Here is a 24,124-nt window from a genome sequence, read left to right on the forward strand (position 1 = left end):
CTATTTCCCCATAATTTAGATGCTTCATAAAACTTGGCCTCTGACCAAGCTTTTCATTATTTTCCTTTTTGTCAGGTTGTTTAATTATATTCCTGTTAAGTGCCATGTAATGTGAAACAGCGGATGTGCTTTATACTAAGCTTGTGAGTTGTCAATATAGGTCAGAATGATAAATCGAGTTGCAATTTTTTTTGATGTTTTGTTCAAAGGTAATAAATTTGACTTCTTTCTTTGAAGTAATATCAGCATTTCAATGGAGTATTTGTCTTTTTGTAACTAACCCTGTAATAGATTTTATCAACAGATTTTACTGAAGCATAGCAATGAAGAACATACTCAGCCTTTAATTTATTTGATGGAATGCATCCTGAGCCTACTGGAGCAGAAAAGCGTAAATTTATTATTATGCTTGTTGCTTCACATCTTGCAGAACTCTGACGGCATTCCAATTATCTACATATGTGTTAATCTTTAGGAAGCTTTGTCTTGCATTTGCTTCATCAACAACAAATGTGAGTTACTGTCAGTTAACTTGGTAAAGGAAAGAACTAACAGACGTTTCTTGGTATTGTGTAATATCTGATGTCATAAAACAATTGTATCTTCTTATGCTAATTTTCCTCACCAAAACTCTAAAAGTCAACATATTTTACAGTAGGTGTATTGTTGAATGCATTGTATCATGGAAATCTTTCTTATAATTAGAAACTTAAAGAAAATGAATTTTAATTCTAATACCAATCATTTTTTGGGAAAAATAATCTACATGACACCAAATTATGTAAGATAAAAAGATGCCATGTGCTACGAGTTGAATAATTCTATATCAATTCATATTTATGGAAAAATAATCTCTGCAAAGGTGTTGCTATGTGACACCAAGCTAAATAATCAGGAAGATCCTATGAACTATGGTGAGTTAGATCTCAGCCGTTTAGTGATAAACCATCAACAACTGATCAAGCATAGAGATGACAAGAGAGGAATTTGCCAGGGACACCCCATTTATTACTGTTTCTACTGTACTTATGCAACTGCTACATGAATTGGCTCAGGGCACAATGGTTTCTGATGGCCCAAGCAACCTTCCATATTAGTCATAGATAGTAGCAGTGAGCAAATATAGCACTTATACTCACTCTAAGGGTAGGTTAATACTATAAAGTAGATCTGTCAAGGATGGTGTGCTTTGATTAAGTGCTCTGAAGACAGTCTTCACACAAAACAATGGCTAAACTGCCAAGTAAACCACATTTGATTAGGGAGCATAAGGTAAAGAAATCCTGAGTAGGCAGTGATCATCATATGGAAGAATTCACCCTGCAATTTGGGAGGAAGAAACTAAATTAAGATGTATCAGTACTACAGTGGAGCAAAGGGGATTACAGAGGCATGAGAGAGGAGCTGGCCAAAATTGATTGGAAGAGAAGACGACAAAACAACAATGGCTGGAATTTCTGGGAGCAATTTGGAAGGCGCAGGACAGATGCATCCCAAGGATGTTGACGTATTGTGAAGGGAGGAAGGTGCAACTGCTGTTAACAAGGGAAGTCAAAGACACCATAAGAACAAAAGAGAGGGCAAAAAGTAGAGAGAAGTTAGACGATTGGGAAGCTTTTAAAAAAACAACAGAAGGCAACTAAGAAAGCCATAAGGAGGGAAAAAAATGAAGTATGAAGATAAGCTAGCCAATAATATCAAAGAGGATTTTTCAGATATATAAAGAGTAAAAGTGAGGCGAGAGTAGATATCACACCACTGGAAAATGACACTGGAGAGTTTGCAATGTGAGAAAGATAAATGGCGGATGAACTGAATATGTATTTTGCATCAGTCTTCACTGTGGAAGAAGCTAGCGGTGTGCCAGAAGTTACAGAGTGTCAGGGGGCAGAAGTGAGTGCAGTTGCTATTACCAGGGAGAAAGTGCTTGGCAAACTGAAAGGTCTGAAGATAGATAGATCATCTTCATGAAAGAGGTAGATGAAGAGGTTGTGGAGGCATCTTTCAAAAGTCACTCATTTCTGGAAAGGTTTCTGAGGAAAGGTGTCATGCCACTCTTCAAGAAGGGAAGGAGGCAGAAGAAAGGAAATTATAGGCCAGTTAGCCTGACTTCAGTGCTTGGGAAGATGTTGGAATCCATTACTAAGGACGAGGATTTGGGGCACTTGGAGGATCATGATAAAATAGGCTAAAGTCAGCATGCTTTCCTTAATGGGAAATCTTGCCTGACAAATCTGTTGGAGTTCTTTAATGGAATAACAAGCAGGATAGATGAAGGTGAGTTAGTGGATGTTCTTGACTTAGATTTTCAGAAGACCTTTGAAAGGTGCTGCACACAAAACTACTTAACAAGATAAGACCTATGGTATTACAGAAAAGATACTAGCATGGATAGAGGATTGGCTCATTGGCAGGAGGCAAAGAGTAGGTATTAAGGGAGCTTTTTATGCTTGGCTGCTGGTGACTAGTGGTGTTCCACAGGGGTTGGTGTTGGGACTGCGTCTTTTTATGATGATGATTTGGGTGATGGAATTGATGGCTTTGTGGCCAAGTTGGGGACTATATGAAGATAGGTGGAGAGGCAGGTAGTTTTGAGGAAGCAGAGAGTCTGCAGAAAGACAGATTAGGAGAAAGGGACAAAGAAGTGGCAGATGGAATACAGTGGCAGGAAGTATATGGTGATGCACTTTGGGAGAAGAAATAAAAGTGTAGACTATTTTGTAAATGGGGACATAATTCAAAAATCTGAGGTGCGAAGGTACTTGAGCGTCCCCATGTAGGATTTCCTAATGGTGAGGAAGGCAAATGCAATGTTAGCGTTCATTGTTTTTCTTCTTCTATATTATGTATTGCATTAAACTGCTGCTGCTAAATTAACAAATTTCACAACAAAAGCTGGTGATAATAAACCTGATTCTGATTTCAAGAGGACTAGAATATAAAAACAAGGATAAAACATTGAGACTTTATAAAGCACTAGTGAGGCTCCTTTTGGAGTAAAGTGAGCAGTTTTGGGCCCCTTATTTAAGGAAGGACGTGCTGACATTGGCGAGGGTTCAGAGTAGGTTCACAAGAATGAAAGGTTTATTGTATGAGGAGTGTTTGACGACTCTGGGCTTGCACTTGCTGGAACTTAAAAGAACGAGGAGGTTTCATTGAAATATGTCAAATGTTGAAAGGCTTAGTGTTACGTCATCAGCAGCAATGAATATAGAATTGAGTCAAGTTTTATAAACAAACGTAAACATTTATTAAACTCTGCTCAATGATAGCGAAAAGTATTCAAATGACTAACTTAACCGGAAGTTTACTGCTATACGACAACTCTGGTACAGTTCTTATAGTAGTAAATTCGAACACAGTCTTAAAGTGATAAATTCAAACACAATTTTAAAGTCCAAGTGATTTATACAGTCAGTAAGGAGAGACTTCTCTGAAAATTGACTTCTTCGAAGACATGACGTTACTGCTGATCCAGTCCAAAGGATTCACGACGAAGGAAATAAAACGGCTTAACGAAACTGACCTTTTTCTGATGAATGAACACCGCACAAACCTTCCTGATCTTACAGGTGTTATCTCAGATGCAGGTCACTATTCCTGAACGAAGAATCAATAAGGTCGATCCTTTATGAAACCACCGAATGACACCAACTTTACTCGATCCTTTGGATTCTCGTACTTTGGTAAGGTCTTTGCTCTATAATACTAGACTGTAAAGGTAAATCGAAGATACACCAAACAAAAACCGGCGGTGATTGGTGAAACTGCCAGCACAATGATTTGACATTACAATAGAAAGTAAAACACCATCTTAAAATGAAACTGCGTCATGAGACGAATATGCAGCATAGAAGTAACTGACGAACTAAACAACGAGCTAAACTGCGTGACATCAGGGGTTTCCCATTGTATACCTGTAGGGAACATGTCATCACGTGACCTCACACTGGCGGGAAAAATACATCACCCCACCATCACAAGACCATTACGTCATGCTCACAAGATACTCAATTACATCATGGTCATAAGACAGTCACAAGATACCCACGAGGTATGCAACACTGGATAGAGTGGATGTGGAGAAGAAGCTTCCTATCGCGGTTAAGTCTAGGACTAGAGGGCACAGCCTGAGAATAGAGGGATGTCCTTTTAGAATGAAGATCAGGAGGAATTTCATCAGCCAGAGTGTCATTGGGTGTATTTAAGTCAGAGGTTAATGGGCTGTTGATTAGTCAGAGAGAAGGAAGGAGAATGGGGTTCAGAAAGAATTGGATCAGCCATGATCAAATGGCAGAGTAGAATCAGTGGGCTGAATGGTCTATTTCTGCTCCTATGTCTGATGGTCATATATCCTTTTATTCTGGTTACTATTTAGTTAATCCTGGTTATTCAGTGTTAATCGCGCTAGGTCTTTCCTTTAGGCCATCATGACCTTTGACCTTTGAGCCAATGGATTTTCCTACAGTGGTGCTGGGTAGAGAAATTCATTATTTTTCAATGCAGTACATTAGTGAGGAAACAAGAGTGATATGTACAGAGTCACAACAGAGAGCAACTTGTCAGGAAAATGGAAGTGATGGATTTCTATGATCCCTCTAAACAATTTTGGAGGAGTCACCTAGGCAATCATTGTGAGTTGCTGTCCCAAGCTTTAATAAAAGATCACCAGGCAGACTTAAAGATGCGCTGGAAGGAAAACAATATTCTCACCTGCTCATGGGAAGCTTTGGCTCATGATTTTTCAAGATGGAGAAGATCCATGAGAATCTCAAGCCCAAGTACTGGGAGCAAACTGAAGTCCAGCTTAACCTGAAGAAATTCACCATGTCTCAAATGACCCATTCGCCCTACCACCAAGCAGCTCCTGCCCCACACAACAAAATCGGCAGATCTCCTATTGGTCTCATCAAATACTTCAGAATCTGGCTAACTAGAATCTAGTCTTTCAAAGACCTAGTAATGAGAGAGAACATAACACATACTGTAAACACATTAAGGAGCATATCAAGCCCAGTGGACAGGGCTCTGCTAAACCACTGCTTTCATTTTCTTATCACAGCAGTCTTCATCATTCTTGGTTTCTAACTGTCAAGGATCGCATATTTTTCACTGTTGTTTTGCAGAGTGGTATATCTGTTTTTCTGTCCAAGGCAGGTTAACCACCCAACTGTCCTGTTTTCAGTTAGCCCTTGTCTTATAGATTCAGCATTCCTCTGTGATAGGCTGTTTTCAGTGCATATCACCGATTCGTTGATGATAGAATTAAATGCAATTCTTTTGTAGTTTGTTTCACAGGGCGGACGGCACAATTAAAGTGGTTGATAGTGTTGAACTTTCACACACAATGGGATGAACCTTGTGGAGTGCCACGAGCTCTCAGTTTTAATGTCACCTGTGGCATTCCATTATTGATGTTGTCCCAAGACATTTCATCCTCATTAGTGCCCACTGAAGTCCAAGTGCCCAAGTCTTTGTAGTGATGATGATATCACACTTGGAGAAATACTCAGAAAATCTGTCATCTTCTCCTGAAAGTGTTTCACTAGTTTCTGGTAGGTTTATTCATGCTCCAATTGATTTTTTCCATCTTTTGACAACATCTTTCAAGACTTTGAAGCATTTTAAAGCACATTTGAGTTGTGGAGAGCATGGTTCCTAATAACTGATTCTCTTTGTGATGATTTCAAAATTAGAATCAGAGTCAGAATCAGGTTTAACATCATTGGCATGTGTCCATGAGACCATCAGATATAGGAGCAGAATCAGACCATTTGGTCCATCGAGTCTGCCCTGCCTTTTCTTCATGGCTGATCTGATTTCCCTCTCAGCTCCAGTCTCCTGTCTTCCCCCATATCCCTTCTTGCCCAGACCAATCAAGAATCTATTAACTTCTATTGTAAATATTCATGAAGACATGACCTCCACAGCTGCCTGTGGCAAAGGATTCCATAGGTGCACCACTCTCTGGCTATAGAAATTCCTCCTCATCTCTGATCTAAAAGGACGCCCTCTATTCTGAGACTGTGTCCTCTGGTCTTGAACTCTCCTACCACAGGAAACATCCTCTCCACATCCACTCTATCAAGGCCTTTCACTATTCGATAGGTTTCAATGAGGTCACCCTTCATGCCACTAAATTCTAGTGAATACAGGCCCCAGAGCCATCAAATGCTCTTCATATGACAAGCTATGCAACTTGGTATTATTTTCATGAACCTCCTTTGAACCCTTTCCAATTTTAATACATCCTTTCTAAGATAAGGCACCCAAAACTGCTCATAATACTCCAAATGAGGCCTCACCATTGCTTTATAAAGATTCAACATTACATCCTTGCTTTTATTTTCTAATCCTCTTGAAATTAATGCTAACATTTCATGCGCCTTATTCACCACAGACTCAAACTGTAAATTAACCTTTAGGGAATCCTGCACAAGGACTCCCAAGTCCACTTGCATCTCAGTTCTTTGTATTTGTTCTCCATTTAGAAGATAGTCAACCCTTTCATTTCTTCTACCAAAGTGCATGACTTACACTTCCAAAAATTGTATTCCATCTGCCATTTCTTTGCCCATTCTCCTAATGCCCAAGTCCTTCTGTAGCCTCTCTACTTCCTTGAAACTACCTGCCCCTCCACCTTTCTTCATATTGTCTGCAAACTTTGCAACAAAGCTATCAATTCCATCATCCAAATCATTGACATATAATGTAAAAAGAATCAGTCCCACCACAGATCCCTGTGAAACACCAGTAGGCACTGCCAGCCAGTTAGAAAAGGCTCCCTTTATTCCCACTCTTTGCCTCCTACCAATCAACCACTGTTTTACCCATGCTAGAATCTTTCCTGTAATATCACGGGCTTGTAGCTTGTTAAGCAGCCTCATGTTTAGCATCTTGTCAAAGGCCTTCTGAAAATCCAGGTACACAACATCAACCGATTCACCTTTGTCTATCCTGCTTGTTGTTTCTTTAAAGATTTGTAAGGCAAGATTTTCCTCTGAGGAAACCATGCTGACTATGGCTTATTTCCTCATGTGCCTGCAAGTACCCTGAAGCCTGATCCTTAATAATCAACTCCAACATCTTCCCAACCACTGAGGTCAGACTAACTGGCCTATAGTTTCCTTTCTTCTGCCTCTCCTTCTTCTTGAAGAGTACAGTGACATTTGCAATTTATCAGTGTTCTGGAACCATTCTTGATTCTAGTGATTCTTGAAAGATCATTACTAATGACTCCATGGTCTCTTCAGGCATCTTTTTCAGAACACTGGGCCAGCACCATCTGGGCCAGGTGACTTATCCATCTTCAGACCTTTCTGTTTCCCAAGAACCTTCTGTCCAGTTATGGTAACTTCACACACTTTATGCCCCTTGACACCTGGAACTTCCACCATGTTACTAGTGTCTTCAACAGTGAAGATTGATGCAAAATATTTTAGTTCACCTGCTATTTCATTGTCCCCCATTAGTACCTCTCCAGCATCATTTTCCAATAGTCTGATATCCACTCTCACCTCTCTTTTACACTTTATGTATCTTAAGAAACTTCTGGTAACCTCTTTTATATTATTGGCTAGTATGCCTTCATATTCCAGCTTCATGAGTTGTTTAGTTGCCTTCTGTTGTTTTTTAAAAGCTTCCCAATCCTCTGACTTCCCACTAATTTTTGCTGTATTATATGCACTCTCTCTGCCTTTTACTTTGGTGTTGACAGTTCTGTCATCTTTCCTTTGGAATATCTCTTCCTCTTTGGGATGTATGTATCCTGTGCATTCCAAATGGCTTCCAGAAATTCCAGCCATTGCTGCCCTGTCGTCATCCCTGCCAGTGTTCTTTTCCAATCAATTGTGGCCAACTCCCTTCTCATGGCTCTGTTTTCCCCTTTATTCCACTGTAATATTGATATATCTGACTTTAGCTTCTCCTTCTCAAATTTCAGGGTGAATTTGATCATATTATGATCACTTGCCCCTAAGATTTCTTTTATCTTAAGATCTCTAATTAATTCTGGTTATTGCACAACACCCAATCAAGCAATCGATCCCTTAGTGGGCTCAACCACAAGTTGTTCTAAAAAGTCATCCTGTAGACACTTTAGAAATTCCCCCTCCTGTAATCCAGCTGCAACCTGATTTTCCCAGTCTACCTTCATAATGAAGTCCCCCGTGACTATTGTAACATTTCCCTTTTGGCATGTATTTTCTATCCCTACTGTAATTTGTAGGCCACATCCTTACTACTGTTTGAGGGTCTGCATGCAACTCCCATCCGGTACATTTTACCCTTGCAGTTCCTTAGCTCGATCCACAATGATTCAACACCTTCCGACCCTATGTCACCAATGATTTGATTTCATTTTTTATCAACAGAACAACATTGCCCCCTCTACCTTCCTACCCATCCTTTCGCTACAATGTGTATCCTTGGACATTAAGCTTCCAGCTATAACCTTTTAGCTAAGATTCAGTAATACCTGCAGCATTGTACCTGTCATTCTGCAACTGTGCTGCAAGTTCATCTACCTTATTCCGTATACTACATGCATTCAGATACAACACCTTGAGTCCTGTATTCACCCTTTTTGATCTTGTCCAGCTTTTACATTGCAACTCATCCTGTTGACTGCAATTTTGGCCTACTAACAGGTTTTCCTCACTACACATTGCCTGTGTTCGTAAACCAGCTACCTCATCTTCGGCATTATCATCCGCCTGGTGTGATAGCACCACACCCCCCCCACCCCCCAGCTTCTATCGCTCTTGTGCTCAGCACCTGTTCTTGGACAGTCATGAGCAGCACCTCTTTGCTGTCCCTCAGCCCTGCCATTGGTCAGCTACCACTGATATCTGGTGATGGTGCATCTCATGCAGTGGCTTGTCCTGCCTCTGGTCCTCTGGCCCTGCTTCACCCATTTCCATTTCCATATCCCCTGTCTGCTCTCTGAGGTATTCTCCTAGCAGGTCTTCCTGATGTGCTCAAAGATATTTCACATTTCTTCCAGGACTGTGGCCTTGACACTTCTAAGTTACCGTCCTCCTTTATTTTGGCAGGTGTACGGTCTCTTCAAGTCAAGTCAAGTCAAGTAACTTTTTATTATCATTTCGACCATAACTGCTGGTACAGTACACAGTAAAAATGGGACGTTTTTCAGGACCATGGTGCTACGTGAACAATACAAAAACTACACTGGACTACATAAAACAACACAAAACTACACTAGACTACAGACCTACCCAGGACTGCATAAAGTGCACAAAACAGTGCAGGCATTACAATAAATAATAAACAAGACAATAGGCACAGTAGAGGGCAGTAGGTTGGTGTCAGTCCAGGCTCTGGGTTTTGATGAGTCTGATGACTTGGGGGAAGAAACTATTACATAGACTGGTTGTGAGAGCCCAAATACTTTAGTGCCTTGACATTGGACTTTGGATGGAATCCTCCGTGTGTTGTTAATAGTTTCTAGGTCTTGATGTCAAGTGGCCTCCAGTTCATTTCTTGGCCAGCACACTATCGCAGTTGGGTATCTGATGACCAGTAGGGTGAACGTGTTGATGGCTCTGATCATCTTCCCATTCAGCTGGCTTTTTAGGAGCTGTCTCACTCTTTGGAGGTACTTGGATGCTGCAGCTTTCCTTGTGTCCTCATTGTGGTTTCCAAGCGCCTGCAGGATCCCCAGGTATTTGTAGCTGTCCTGTACATCTGGTCTATGGTCTTCAGGTACGTGTCTCTTTTGCACAGGAGAGATAAATATGCACACCACCATGATGAATAGTATTTAAATACACAGGGAACAGTTAAGAATCACAGTATAGCACTTTCTTTTCAGGAAGCGGAAGACCTTGTTGTTTTTGTATGTGACTGCTGGTTATCAGGTGACTTCTGTGCAATGTGAATTCCACACAGTGTACCGATCACTACAGGAAAGACAACAATTTGTACAGGGCTTTTCTGAGACAACATCTAAAGCAAGAAAGGATCTACTTCTCTCGAGTCAGTGTAATGTAGGTTCATTCAATTGATTCCTGGGATGAATCAAAAGAGATTCTATAAATTTGCCCTGTACTCTCCAGAGTTTAAAAGGATGGTAGGTGATCTAACTGAAATATAGACAATTCTAAATGAGTTTGACAGCATAGTGGGCGCAAAGCTATTTCATCTAGCTATAGTGTGTAAATAAAGATAAAGTTCTTAAGATAAGGGGTCGACCACTTAGTCCTGACATGAAAAGAATTTTCTTTACTCGGTGTGTTATAAATCTAACATGTTTTCTACCCCGAAGGGCTGTGGATATTCAGTCATCAAGCAATATTCCACTCATTCAATATTTAGACGCTTGAGGGAATCAAGTGATACAGTGCTGGCTGAGAAAGTGAACAAATGCAGGACCAGCATGGAGAATCATATACTGTAGTCTACTTCTTCTTCAATTTGAGACCTTCTGATGAACATTTCTAACATGGTGTCAGTACCTCCAGCTGAACTCTGTCTTTTTGTGCGTTTCCCCCAGCTGTCAGTCTGTGATTTTGTATTGCCATGTGCTCCTGTCCCCGCTCCTGCTCTACTCCAGCCCCTGTATTACTGAGTACTCTGTCTCTCATCTGCTTCTCATTATTACCTGTATTGCTGCCACCTGTGTCTCATTGTGCTCCACCTATCATCTGCCTCTCTGTTTATTGCAGTCCTGTGTTTTCACCTGTTTGTTGTCAGATTGTGCTAGTGAATTTTCCTGACCCTTTCCAGCATTCATATCTGTACTCTGCCTGTTTCCCGATTCTGGTTTTTGGGTTTCTCTGGATGTGCTGATCTCTGCCTGAACTTTGATGCTGACTTTGTTTGCACCTTGGGATTTGTTACTCAATTAATATCACTGTGTGTACTGTACTGGGTGTGCGTTTGGACCCCTGCTCCAGCATCCTGACACATATACAGATTTGGAGTGTGAAGGTAATGGCATTCTACAGTTGCTAAAGATTATGTTCTTTCCCTTGAGATGAACTGATATACAAAGGGAGACATGGAAATTTGTGGTGATAGGACTAGCTTCCAGTACCCATTTAGGCACTGTGTTCTAGACTCCAGTCACTCACTAGGTGAAAAAGTTCTTCTTCTGACCCTTCTGTACATCTGATTCTTTATACTAAACCTACAGCATCTAGGTTTTGGACATCTTCACTGTCTATCTTATGCACAACACCCATAGTTTTGTCTACCTTTATCAGAATAACTCTTTCTCCCCCCATCCCCTCAGCTGCCTACATTTCAAGAAAAACATCCCAGCCTATTCATTCTTTCTTCATAACTGAAATATTCTATTTTAGCCAACATCTTGGTGAATATCTTCTGCAACTTCTCCAGTGCAATTATGTTCTTCCCATGGTGTGGTAGGCAGAACTTTTGAGTATTCCATCTGTGGACTAATAAATATTTTGTACCCTTGTACCATAGCTGCCCTTTTCATACATTCTCTGCCCTAGCTAGTGAGGGTAAGTATCCTGTATGTGTACTTCACCACCTTATCTACAATGCTGCTTCCTTCTGGGATCTATGGACTTGTACGCTAAGTTTCTCTCTGCTCCTCAGTACTCAATAGGGCCCTACCTTTTTTTTTCAATTCCCCCCCTACCCCCAAAGTGCATTACTTCATACTTGCAGGGATTAAATACAACCGCTATTGTCCTGGCAATTTACATACTGTTCAATGTCCTTTTCAGCCTATGACTATCCACCTCACTATAGATAAACACCTCCAATATTCATGTCATTGCCAATCCTATATTTATGTCCATATTGTAAAAGCACCTAGCAAATAATAAGGGTTCCAGGAATAATCCCCATTGTTAACATGTAGGTACAGTCTTCCTATCACAAAATCAATGTGCAACCATCAACCTGTATCTCCTATTAGCAAACAATATTAGATCTAATTTACCAACCTACCACAAATCCCATGGGCTTTAAACTTTTGGACCAGTTTCTCATGTGACCCTTTTACTGAAGTCTATTTAGTCAGCTCTATCAACTGTACCACCTCATCAGTACTCTTTGAAAAGTTTCAATCACATTGGTCCTAAGATTTCCCCTAACAAAGCCACATGGACTATCATTGATTAATCCTGCCTTACAATCTTTAGATTAGTTGTGTTCCTCTGATTTTGCTTTCATATCATGGAATTATCTGAGGTTCATTTTTCAAGAAATATTTTTGGAGGCCACGTGCAAGAGCAATATATTCAATGAATGGCTGGTCTCCAGAAAGCATAACCGTACAGAGGGATCTTGGTACTCATAGTAAGATACAAGTGGATCTCAAGTCTATAAATCCCCTGAAAGCAGCAACTGATGTGGATAAGGTGTTAAAGAATTCCCCATAATGCAGGAGATTTGAGGGATGACCTGATAGAGGTATATAAGACTCTGCGGGGCAAAGATAGGGTGAAAGGACATATTTTTCCTCCAGGGGAAGGCTAAAAACAGAGGGCATAGTTTTAGGATTAGAAGCAAGAGATTTAAAGGTGACTTAAGAAGTTTGGACAGGTTAGATATCTACAAAACGTGATGGCAGATCCTGTCCTTTTGGGGCAAAAAAATAATTATTTTCTTGTATCAGAGTTTCCATAACACATAGAAGCAAAATTAGTCCAGTTGATCCACCAAGTCAGCTGTACTCATGGCTGATTTATTTTCCCTCTCAACTCCACTCTCCTGCCTTCTCCCCGTAACCCTTACTAATCCAGAAACTATCACTCCCCACTTTAAATATGCCCAATGACTTGGCCTCCTAGTTGTCTCTGACAATGAATTTCACAGTTTCACTACCTTCTGGCTAAAGAAATTGCTCCTCATCTCAGTTCTAAAGCAACATCCTTCTATTTGGAGGCTGTGTTCTCTGGTGCTTGACTCTCCTGCTAATGGAAACATCCTTTTCACTTTCACTCTATCTAGGCCTTTCAATATTTGACAGGTTTCAATGAGATCCCCCCCATCATTTTTCTGAACTCCAGTGAATGCAGGTCAGAGCCATCAAACACGCTTCATATGTCAACTGTTTCATTCCCAGGAACATTTCTTCTAACCATCCACTGGACCTCTAATATGCTAGCATATCCCTTCTTGGGTGTGGAGCCCAAACTACTCCTAATACCCCAAATGGTGTTGGGCCAATGCTTTATAAAGCCACAGCATTGCATTCTTGTCAAATATCGAAAATGTTTTGGAAAAATCTGTGATACCATACTCACAGTATAAAGTTGCCTTTGAAGTGTGAATTAGCTATTGTCTGTTGCTATAACTTCAATATTCAGTCTCAGTCAGTGCAGAACCCTGCTGAGAACACAGGAATTATCCCTCTTGTGTTTCCAGAGACATGAGAAAATTAGAAAAAAAAATGAGTTGGCACAATAATGTCAGAATTAAAGGTACCAATGGCATAATTATATATAACTTCCTCAGTATTTGTAAAATTTGACTTAGTAAGATTAGGTTAGTTAGTTAGATTAGATTAGATAAACCATGTGAATAAATGAAGGACCCCAAAATAACTGCTGAGAATGATATACCAAACAAAACAAAACACGGGCCAATTTCCCTTAGATTGTTTTTAAGATCGTTGTATAAAACATTCTCACCTCCTGCATTTTCCAATCCATTAAAGTTAATGGAACGGAATCTGCACAGGTGGATGCATCTGGGATCTGAAATGCTTGAGCACGATTAGGACCAGTGAAAGAATGAGTTCTCCTGCCTTGAATCAATGGTATTTTAACTTTCAAACAACATATCGAGTATTTCAGGAAGTGAATGGGTTTGAGGGCACATCTGTTTAGCCAGATAAGAAACTGCCTCCCTTAAAGGCGGACAACAACCTTTAAAGAACAAATGCTATCCTTCCTCACTTAATGCATATCACTCCAGGCGAAGAAAGGCATCAGTGTTATCAGTGATATCGAGTAGATAATCTTAAAAAAGGAGAACTCATTATACATCTGATGTAATCTGCCTTTACTGTGATCTGTATTAATCAATTTTACCCTGTATTCAATTGATAATGCACAAAATCAGTCATGATTTTCTTTTAAGATATGTTTTAGTCAGGTTATACTGCACAATTAAAATGAGGACGGTCAATACAGCATTTTAGTATTGACACAAAATGCTGGAGGAACTCAGCAGGTCAGACAGCATCTGAGGGAAATAAAACAGTTGATGTTCAGGTTGAGACCCTTCATCAGGACTGGAAAGAAAGGGGGCAGGAGGCAGAATAAGAAGGTGGGGGCAGGAGGCAGAATAAGAAGGTGGGGGCAGGAGGGGAAGAGTACAGGCTGGAAGGTGGTAGGAGAGACCACGTGAGGGGAAGGAGGGTGATGTGAAAAGCTGAGAAATGATAGGTGGAGGGGTAAAAGGCTGAAGAAGAAGGGATTTGATTGGAGAGGACAGGGGATCCTGGAATAAATGGGAGGGAGGTGATAGGCAGGTCATAAGGGTGAGAACAAGAAGAGAAGTGATGAAATGGCCACCAGAATGGAGGAAAAAACAAATACAGGAAAAAAAGAAAGTGGGAATAGAGGTATGTAGTTACCAGAAGTTGGAGAACCCCACCCCACCAACTTTCTTATTCTGACTTCTGTTCCCTTCCTCCCCAGTTCTGATGAAATATCTTGTTCAGAAATGCTGATTGTTTATCTCCCTCTATAAATGCCTGACCTGCTGAGTTCCTCCAGCACTTCATTTGTGTTGCTTACGAAAGTGATTAATATTAAGATTAGCTTTATTTGCCACATGTGCATCAAACGACAGAACATATGGTGAAATAAGTAAAGGCATCTGTTAGCCTTGCGAGAGCATGGATCTGCGTCTGGAAAGTCTTCACTCTCCAGGGAGCAGGCCTGGGCAAGGTTGTATGGAAGACCAGCAGTTGCCCATGCCGTAAGACTCCCCTCTCCACGACACTGATGTTGTCCAAGGGAAGGGCATTAGGACCCATACAGCTTGGCACCAGTGTCGTCACAGAGCAATGTGTGATTAAGTGCCTTGCTCAAGGACACAACATGTTCCCTTGGCTGGGGCTTGAACTCATGACCTTCAGGTCGCTAGTCCAATGCTTTAACCACTTGACCACGTGCCCACAATAAGTCATTTGCATCAATGACCATCACAGTCTACAAATATGCTGGAGGCAACCTACGAGTATCGCCAAACTTCCGGTGTCAAGATAGCATGCCACAATTTACTAACCAGAGGAAACGCACATAGTCATGGAAAGAATATACAAACTCCTTGCGGACAGTGGCGAGAATTGAACCCCAATATTCCGTTCAATGATGCGGTAAAACATTACACACTACGCTACCACGCCATCGCTTCGGTATCTGCAGAATTTCCTGTGTCTCTCGATATAGGGTTAACCATGATAGGTCTCTGATCTTGTTACTGGAAAAAGATTAGTTGCTTTCGTCTTCATTTATGAAATACTGAACTTAGTACTTAGACATTATAGAAACATAGAAAATAGGTGCAGGAGTAGGCCATTTGGCCCTTCGAGCCTGCACCGCCATTCAGTATGATCATGGCTGATCATCCAACTCAGAACTCTGTACCAGCCTTCGCCCCATACCCCCTGATCCCTTTAGCCACAAGGGCCATATCTAACTCCCTACTTAAATATAGCCAATGAACTGGCCTCAACTGTTTATGTAGTATGCTGTGTAAGATATTGTCCTTCATAAGGGAATTATGGTTTAATAACTAGCTTTAACATTTTCCTGTTTATATTATAGTATATCAAAATAGTTGTCATTCAATATTTTCTGCCATCATTTATACCATATCAGTCTTCCTGTTGTAAAATTCCAAAAGAGCTGATAGACATTTTCAATTCTCATTGTTCATGCTCTACCTGTCAGTCAGTCACCTTCAGGTTCCACAGAAAGGTTCTCTCCTCAGTGTCACATTTATAGGGCTGCAAAAGTTTCACAGAAAGCAGCTTCAAGCAACTTCACATCATGGGCCATGTCAGCTCTCTATCCAAAAATGAGTTTGCGCTACCCTGCTGATCCTTATCACCACTTGCAATGTCTGCACATCCAAATTACTTCCCTGTGCTGCAGAGTTGCAGGCTGAGAATTACGATCAATCTTTACTTCAGTGGATAAGGGCCAAGGGAAGTATAGTGAGCCTGTGCTTGTTCTACAGTATTGTAGGCCAGTTTCATTTCCACTATCAAACAATCTGCACACATCCAGCTCCTGATAGCCTGGCATGCTCCCTGTGTTATAGAGTGCGGGAGCAAATTTCTGTGCAGTCATGACATGTCTTGCACTGAATTTTAGTCTCTTTTATAGGAAGAAAGGGATTACCAATTTGATGGTCATTGAAGCTTTCTAAGTATTTTGCAAAAGACTTGGGTCCTTGCCAACACTGAATTACAAAATTGTAGGCCTCGTAAGGGATGACAAATGTGAGGTGAATTCCAATCTGTAGATAAGACGCTACAGAAAATTAATACCCCTTCCAGGCTAAGGATCAAGCAAGAGTCAAGATTCATTTATTATCAAAGAATGTATAAATTATACAACCTTGAGATTTGCAAGAAACCTGAAAGAATCCAACTGAAGCAAAAAAGCTAGTAAATCATGGCAAAGTAGAGTATGTGATAATTGGAAAACTTTCTTTTCCCCACAGTACTTCTATGGACTTGTATGCTGAAGAAAATAAGTTCTATGTCAGAGTTATATTCCATATTCTGCAATGTTAATCAATTATATCATCCATCAATTAATACCCACCCACCAAATCTGGGTTGTTTCAATATACCAAATTATTCTGTGAGTGATTCTGTAGTATCCTCTCAGAGTAACTTTTTATATTTTCACTAAAGAAATTCTGCTTTGGAGTTAAATAAATGGCATTTGTTCTGCAAGCTCCAGGTAGAATTGAAGACCTCTATACAGATAGCTGCCCATCTGTGGAAACCATATTTTATTAAAGTAATAATGTGCAGCCAGTGTAATTTCTTTTAAGCTTCATAAAAGAAACTTAATTTTACTCCTGGAAATCTTTAGCTGCTGATAAATTGGTTTAATTTACTCAAACGTCTTAGTCAATCAATAAAGCTGATTAAAAATCAAACCAAATCAAATCAAATCAAATGGAGTCAGGGAGTTACAGATCTTGCTTCTCCAATATCTAAAACTCTAATCAAAGTATTTGTTCTCCTCAGAAATGAATCCAATCATAGTAACGTGTCTAACTTAAAGTGAGCATCTATGTTAAAGAAAAGAACGTTCTATTATATAGAGCAACATACAAAATGCTGGAGGAACTCTGCAGGCCAAGTTGAATCTAGAAAAAAGGTAAACTTGACGTTTTGGGTCAAAACTCTTTGGCAGGACTTAAGAAAAAATAACTGAGAAGTAGAATTAAAAGATGGGGGAGGCGAGAGAGAAACACAAAGAGATAGGTGAAACTTGAAAGGGGCGGGGTGAAGTAAAGAGCTGAGAAGTAAATTGCTAAAAGAGTCAGAAAGCCATGGAAGGAAAAAAAGGTGAGAGGAGCACCAGAGGGAGATGATGGGCAGGCAAGAAGATAAGGCGAGAGAGAGAAAGGGGATGGGAAATAGTGAGGGGGGGGGAGTTGGGGGGCAATACTGGATGTTTGAGAAATCTATGTTCATGCTATTGGGTTGAAGGCTATCCAAACGGAATATATGGTGTTGTTCCTCCAATCTAAGTGTGGTCTCATCATGACAGTGAAGGAGGCTATGGATGGACATATCAGAATGGGAATGGGAAGTGGAATTAAAATGGGTGGCCACTGGGAGATCCAGCTTTTTCTGGCAGACGGAGCGTAGGTGCTTGGCGAAGCAGTCTGCCAATCTATGTTGGGTCTCACCGATAGACAGGGCCACACCAAGAGCACTGAACACAGTAAGTGACCCCAATAGGCTCACAGGTGAAGTGTCACCTCACCTGGAAGGACTGTTTTGGCTCGAAACTTCGACTGTACTGTTTACCTAGATGCTGCCTGGCCTGCCGAGTTCCTCCAATATTGTGTGTGTGTTGCTCGGATTTCGAGCATCTGCAGATTTTCTCCTCTTTGTGATTCTATTATTTAGAGAAGTGTTCATTTTCTAAGCTAACCAGAATGTCATTATTTAGGAGAAGCAAGTCAGACCAAACTTAACTAGTTGGCAGTCCACAAGGAGGTGGCAAAGTCTGTTGAGGAATGATGTTTGAAAACACTCATGTTCCATAGTATGTGTAAAACTCCAAATCATTTTTACTGTTTCAGAATCAGGTTTAATATCACTGGCATATGTTGTGAAATTTGTTGTTTTGCAACAGCAGTATATTAAGAACTACAATAAGATATATATATATATTAAATTAAATAAGTAGTTCAAAAAGCGCAAAACAAAAAGAGAGGAAAAACCATGAAATATGAGTTCATTGTCCATTCAGTAATCTGATGACTGAGGGGAAGAAGCTGTTCCTGGAAATTGAATGTGTGTCTTCTGGCTCCAGTACCTCCTCTTTCATGATGGCAATGAGAAGAGGTCATGTCCTGGGTGATGGTCGTCATTAATGATGGATGCTGCCTTTTTGAGGCATCGCCTTTTGAAGGTGTCTCAATGCTGGGGAGGCTAGTATCTATGATGGAGCAAGCTGAGTTTACCCGATCCTGTGCAATGACCCCTCCATACTAGTAGTTTCTTAGTAGTAAAGTTGTACAAAACAGAGACAAGCCACTCAGCCCAGCACATCTATGCTGACCCTTTTTACCATTTACACTAATCTTATTTGCTCACAAAAGATCCATGTCCTTAATGACTCTTAAATGTAATCTCAACATCTGACCACAGCTCCTCCACTGTCAGCCCTCCGTTTATCAACCACTCTCCATGAAGAAACTTTCCCCTCAAATCCTCTTGAAATCCTCTTGAGATCTTCCTACTCTCACCTTAAGTATATATCCTCTTCTTTCTGATATCCATGACATGGTGAGAAGTTTCTGATTGTCCACCCCATCTATGTCTCTTATAACTTTATATGTCTCTATCAGGTCACCTCTTGACCTCACTTGCTCCAGGGAAAGCAAGTCCAGCCTGACCAATCTTTCTCTGCAAGGATTTAATCGGGCAAAGTCCAATGTTGCAAAAAAACTTAGATGATCTTCCCGAAAAAAAAAAATCTTCAAAGATCGCCCTGTTTAATTGCCAATGTTTGTAAAATCTTGAATGTACATCTTTGAAAGAAAGAAGGTAGGCATTGCTTTATTCAGAAACTGCAAGGCAGAACACACGGGTAAAATATTCTTGGTGTATTAGATCTGATCTTATCTTGTGTGATAAATCATATTTGGCCCTAAGTAAAAGACCAGGTTATGCCGAAGATGTGACCAGTGACATTTCCTCATTTCCTATGTATTGCATAGTTTAACTACATTAAAACTGGATAGCAAATCTTATAGATTTCCTCTCCTTTCAATATTCATAAGGTCTCAGTAAAGTATTAATGGTAGGTAATAAGCTGCGGCAGATCAATAATACAGAGCTTAAAAACTTGGGTTAAAGTCAAAATTTGAATGATGTTAACCTGTGATGGAGGGCAAAAATGGGTGTAGGAATGAGAGGTATATTTAGAAATTATTCTAAAATTATACAGTGAATGCAAGGTATGTGAAATAAATAATATAACTTCGAATTGGTGGATTTGTGATGATCAATGCATACTTAAAAAAAATCACTCTCCCTTCTTCATTGTTCTTCATGCCTTATAATGATGCTAGAATTATCCCTAACCAACTTTTAGATATTTCACAAGTCATCCATCCAGCTTCCATAAGCTTCTAGAGAGGAATTAACTGGCTTTTCCAGATGACTTTCTTTAATACAAATTTGAAATAGTTAAAATTTTAATCTTTAAATCCAATTAGCAGTTAAGAATTGGAAAAAAAAACTTGCTTTTATATACAGCCTCTCATAAACTTAAGATCTCAAAATGCTTTACAGTCAATGACGCGAGTTGAAGTGTTGTTAATTTTATGTCAATGGATATATCACTAATTATTCTAATGCATAATCTATTAGCTATTTTTGGATAGATTTTTAATAGTCCTTCTTAAAATGGATTGTGAAAATTACCTTTCACAACATGAGCCATTTTCCCATTCACAAAGAATTGCAGTTCACGAATGCCTTTCATACTGCAGAGATATAAATAATTGTGTCCCACTACCACATTATTAAAACAGCTCTAAACAAAGTTGCAATTTACACCCTCTGTGAAGCAATCAGGGCATGTCACCCTCCTCATTTTCGTCAACTTGTATGTAACCTTTCACGTCCATGATTAACTTCAAATTGCTGTTATGATCCAACATCACTGCCCTTATTTAATCTATTTATACCAACAGCATCTTTAGGTACTCATTCTATTTTTATGATAATTGTTGGAGGTGGCTTCAGATCTGGCTTTTCATGATCTCCCCTCACTAGTCCACCAACTTCTTTCTGATAGATATACTGCTGATGTTTTCAGGGAATCTGTAGGCAATTTCCACATGTAGGTTCATGTCAATCTACCCTACCTCTCCTGTCCCCGCTCTGCCCCATTGCTGCCTGGGTGTATTCCAGTCCTGGATGAGCTTCTGCTGGATATATACAGCAGGAAAACTCTGCGCTGTTATCAGTGCGAGCTCCCCCAATAACTGAGACTACCCAGACTAATTACCACCTCAATAATTAACCCTGAAACTAGCTTCCAGCTCCATACCCTCCCCACCAAAAAAAGGCATCTGATTCCACCTCTGTAACATTGTCCATCATTAACTCCAGATTTGTAGATTTCAATGCTTGTCTGGATATTTTCCCACTTTATACCTTTCAAAAATCAAAATATAGCATTCACAATTTTGCTGCTATTATCCTATCCTTTATAATTTCCATTCAATCTCCATCCCATCATCCTCTATGAGCTAAAATACCTTGCAATTCCCAGTGTTATATTTGTAATTTAAATTCCTATCCTATGTTTAAATATTCCCTTGGAATTGGCTCAGTTTATTGCTGTAACATCCTCGAGCCCAATTTACCTGTGAACTGTGCTTGTAGAAATTCATCCACTCAACTAATAATATGGCAGCAGCTGCATAAATTTAGAAAAAAATCCATGCAGTCAAAGTTTTAAAGTAGAACACAGGCTATAATGCATGGTTAATACAAAGGGCCGATATTGAGTTTCTGCTTTGATTCAGGCCATACATGAGGCTATCTTTATATTGCAGAGGCTCAATATTCTGCATTTTTTCCCCCTGAACTCTCTGACTTTCCAGCTCATGCCTTCCAACTCCTCTAAAAACCCTGCCTCTCTGCCCAAACTGTTGGGTACCCCTTCTAATATTTCTCTCCATGGCTCAAAATACTTTCATTTAATTGCATTAAAGTGAGACTTGTTGAAACAATTTTCTATTTTAAAGTGAGTATTTAAATAAGACCATAAAATATAGGAGCAGAATTAGGCCATTTGGCCCATTTCATCATGGTTGATCTATTTTCCCTCTCAGCCCCAGTCTCCACCTTTCTTCTCAAGTCTCTTCATGCCCTGACTAGTTCAAGAATCTATCAACCTCTGTCTTAAATATACCCAATGACTTGGCCTTCACAGCAGCCTGTGGCAATGAATTCCAGATTCACCACTCTCTGGTGAAATAAATTCCTGCTCTTCCCCATTCTACAAGGACACCCCTCTATTCTGAGGTGGTCTCCTCTGCTCCTGAACTCCCCCACCATAGGAAACATACTGTCAACAACCACTCTATCGAGCCCTTTCAGCATTTGATAGGTTTCGAATGTTGAAAGGCCTCGATAGAGTGGATGTGGAGAGGACATTCCCTATGGTGCGGGAGTCTAAGACCAGAGAACATAGTCTCAGGTAAGAGGAAGAAATAAAGCTTATAGTTGCCTCTAGAAGCCCTTATTTTGCTGGGAACAATAGGTTGACACAGAATGTGTCACCTGCTGGATTTGAGGAAATTTGAAAATGGGCCTTTTATTTATATTTGATAGTAATAATCTCAAGGACTGAGAGCATTTCCCAACAGGCCTGATTGCTGGAAAAAAAAGAGTTCACTGGTAGAACATAAATCTCAGTTTTGCTGAAAAATATTTTGATTTTTCATATGAATCCTTATCTTTTTTGTGGGCATTTCACAGTTTGGCTCAGAGTAAGTCTGTGTATGGCATTTTACAAAATTAGAAGCTTTTATGGCAGTTTCTGAATAAGTCTATTTCCATTTATATTAAATTATATTCTGGAATTGTTATTAGTGCCTTGGGGATTCAATTTCATGATTTAGTTCTATTTTCAATGAAAGCTATAAATGAGCATGTTACCTTTCCTCTGTATTTAAGTTTCATTATCTGTTTGAATGCTGAGACTGCAAAATGGTGTATTAGCTGCACCAACTATAAGTGAAGATTAGGAACCAAATGTACTTGGGAGGGAGGATTATGTTGTGTATCCGTAGGACAGGGGAGAGTCATGACTTTGCTGTAACCACTGGAAATCTGCTGTGAAGTTGCTAGTGATTTGTAGTATTAGGAAAGGAAAATTGGTGTTTAAAGGAAAGGTTTTTGGAGTTTCAGTCCTTTGAACAGGAGTGAGCTATAATTATAGGGACATAGTTGCCTTTTTAATAGCATAATGCCACAGCCAATAGATTGGCTCAGGTTCAGTCTTACTTTTGATGCCGTTTGTATGGCTTTTGCATGTTCTTTTTGTGACCAACGCATCTTCAATAGCTGCTAGTTGATAGATTAATTGGCCATTGAAAATTGCTCTTGGTACATAGGGAACGTCTAAAATAAGGAGCCCAAAATTGCACACGATACTCCAAGTGTGGTCTCACGAATGTCTTATAGAGCCTCAACATCACATCCCTGCTCTTATATTCTATACCTCTAGAAATGAATGTCAACATTGCATTTGCTTTCTTCACCGCTGACTCAACCTGGAGGTTAACCTTTAGGGTATCCCGCACAAGGATTCCCAAGTCCCTTTGCATCTCTGCATTTTGAACTCTTTCCCCATCTAAATAATAGTCTGCCTGTTTATTTCTTCCACCAAAATGCATGACCATACACTTTCCAACATTGTATTTCATTTGCCACTTCTTTGCTCATTCCCCTTAACTATCCAAATCTCTCTGCAGGCTCTCTGTTTCCTCAACACTTCCTGCTCCTCCACCTATCTTTGTATCATTGGCAGATTTAGCCACAAATTCATTAATCCCATAGTCCAAATCATTGACATACATCATAAAAAGCAGCGGTCCCAAAACTGACCCCTGTGGAACTCCACTGGTAACCGGCAGCCTGCCAGAATAGGATCCCTTTATTCCCACTCTCTGTTTTCTGCCAATCACCCAATACTCCATCCATGCTAGTAACTCCCCTGTAATTCCATGGGCTCTTATCTTGCTAAGCAGCCTCATGTTCTCAAAGGCCTTCTGAAAATCCAAGTTCACCACATCTACTGCGTCTCCTTTGTTTACCTTGCTTGTAATTTCCTCAAAAAATTGCAGTAGGTTAGTCAGGCAGGATTTTCTTCTCAGGAAACCATGCTGGCTTTGGCCTATCTTGTCACGTGCCTCCAGGTACTCTGTAATCTCATCCCTAACAATCGATTCCATCAACTTCCCAACCACTGATGTCATACTAACAGGTCTATAGGTTCCTTGCTGCTGCCTCCCACCCTTCTTAACACTTGCAATTTTCCAGTCATCCGGTACAATGCCCGAATCTATCGATTCTTGAAAGATCATTGTTAATGCCTCCACAATCTCTCCAGCTACCTCCTTCAGAACCCAAGGGTGCATTCCATCAGGTCCAGGAGATTTATCTACCCTCAGACCATTAAGCTTCCTGAGCATCTTCTCAGTAGTAATTTTCACTGCATCTACTTCACTTCCCTGACACTCTTGAACGTCCGGTATACTGCAGATGTCTTCCACTGTGAAGACTGATGCAAAATGCGCATTCAGTTCCTTTGTCATCTCTGCGTCTCTCATTACAATATCTCCAGCGTGATTTTGTATTGGTCCTATATTTACGCTCAACTCCTTT

The sequence above is a fragment of the Mobula hypostoma genome, chromosome 9, assembly GCF_963921235.1.
Source record: "Mobula hypostoma chromosome 9, sMobHyp1.1, whole genome shotgun sequence".
In the NCBI taxonomy this organism is placed as follows: domain Eukaryota; kingdom Metazoa; phylum Chordata; class Chondrichthyes; order Myliobatiformes; family Myliobatidae; genus Mobula; species Mobula hypostoma.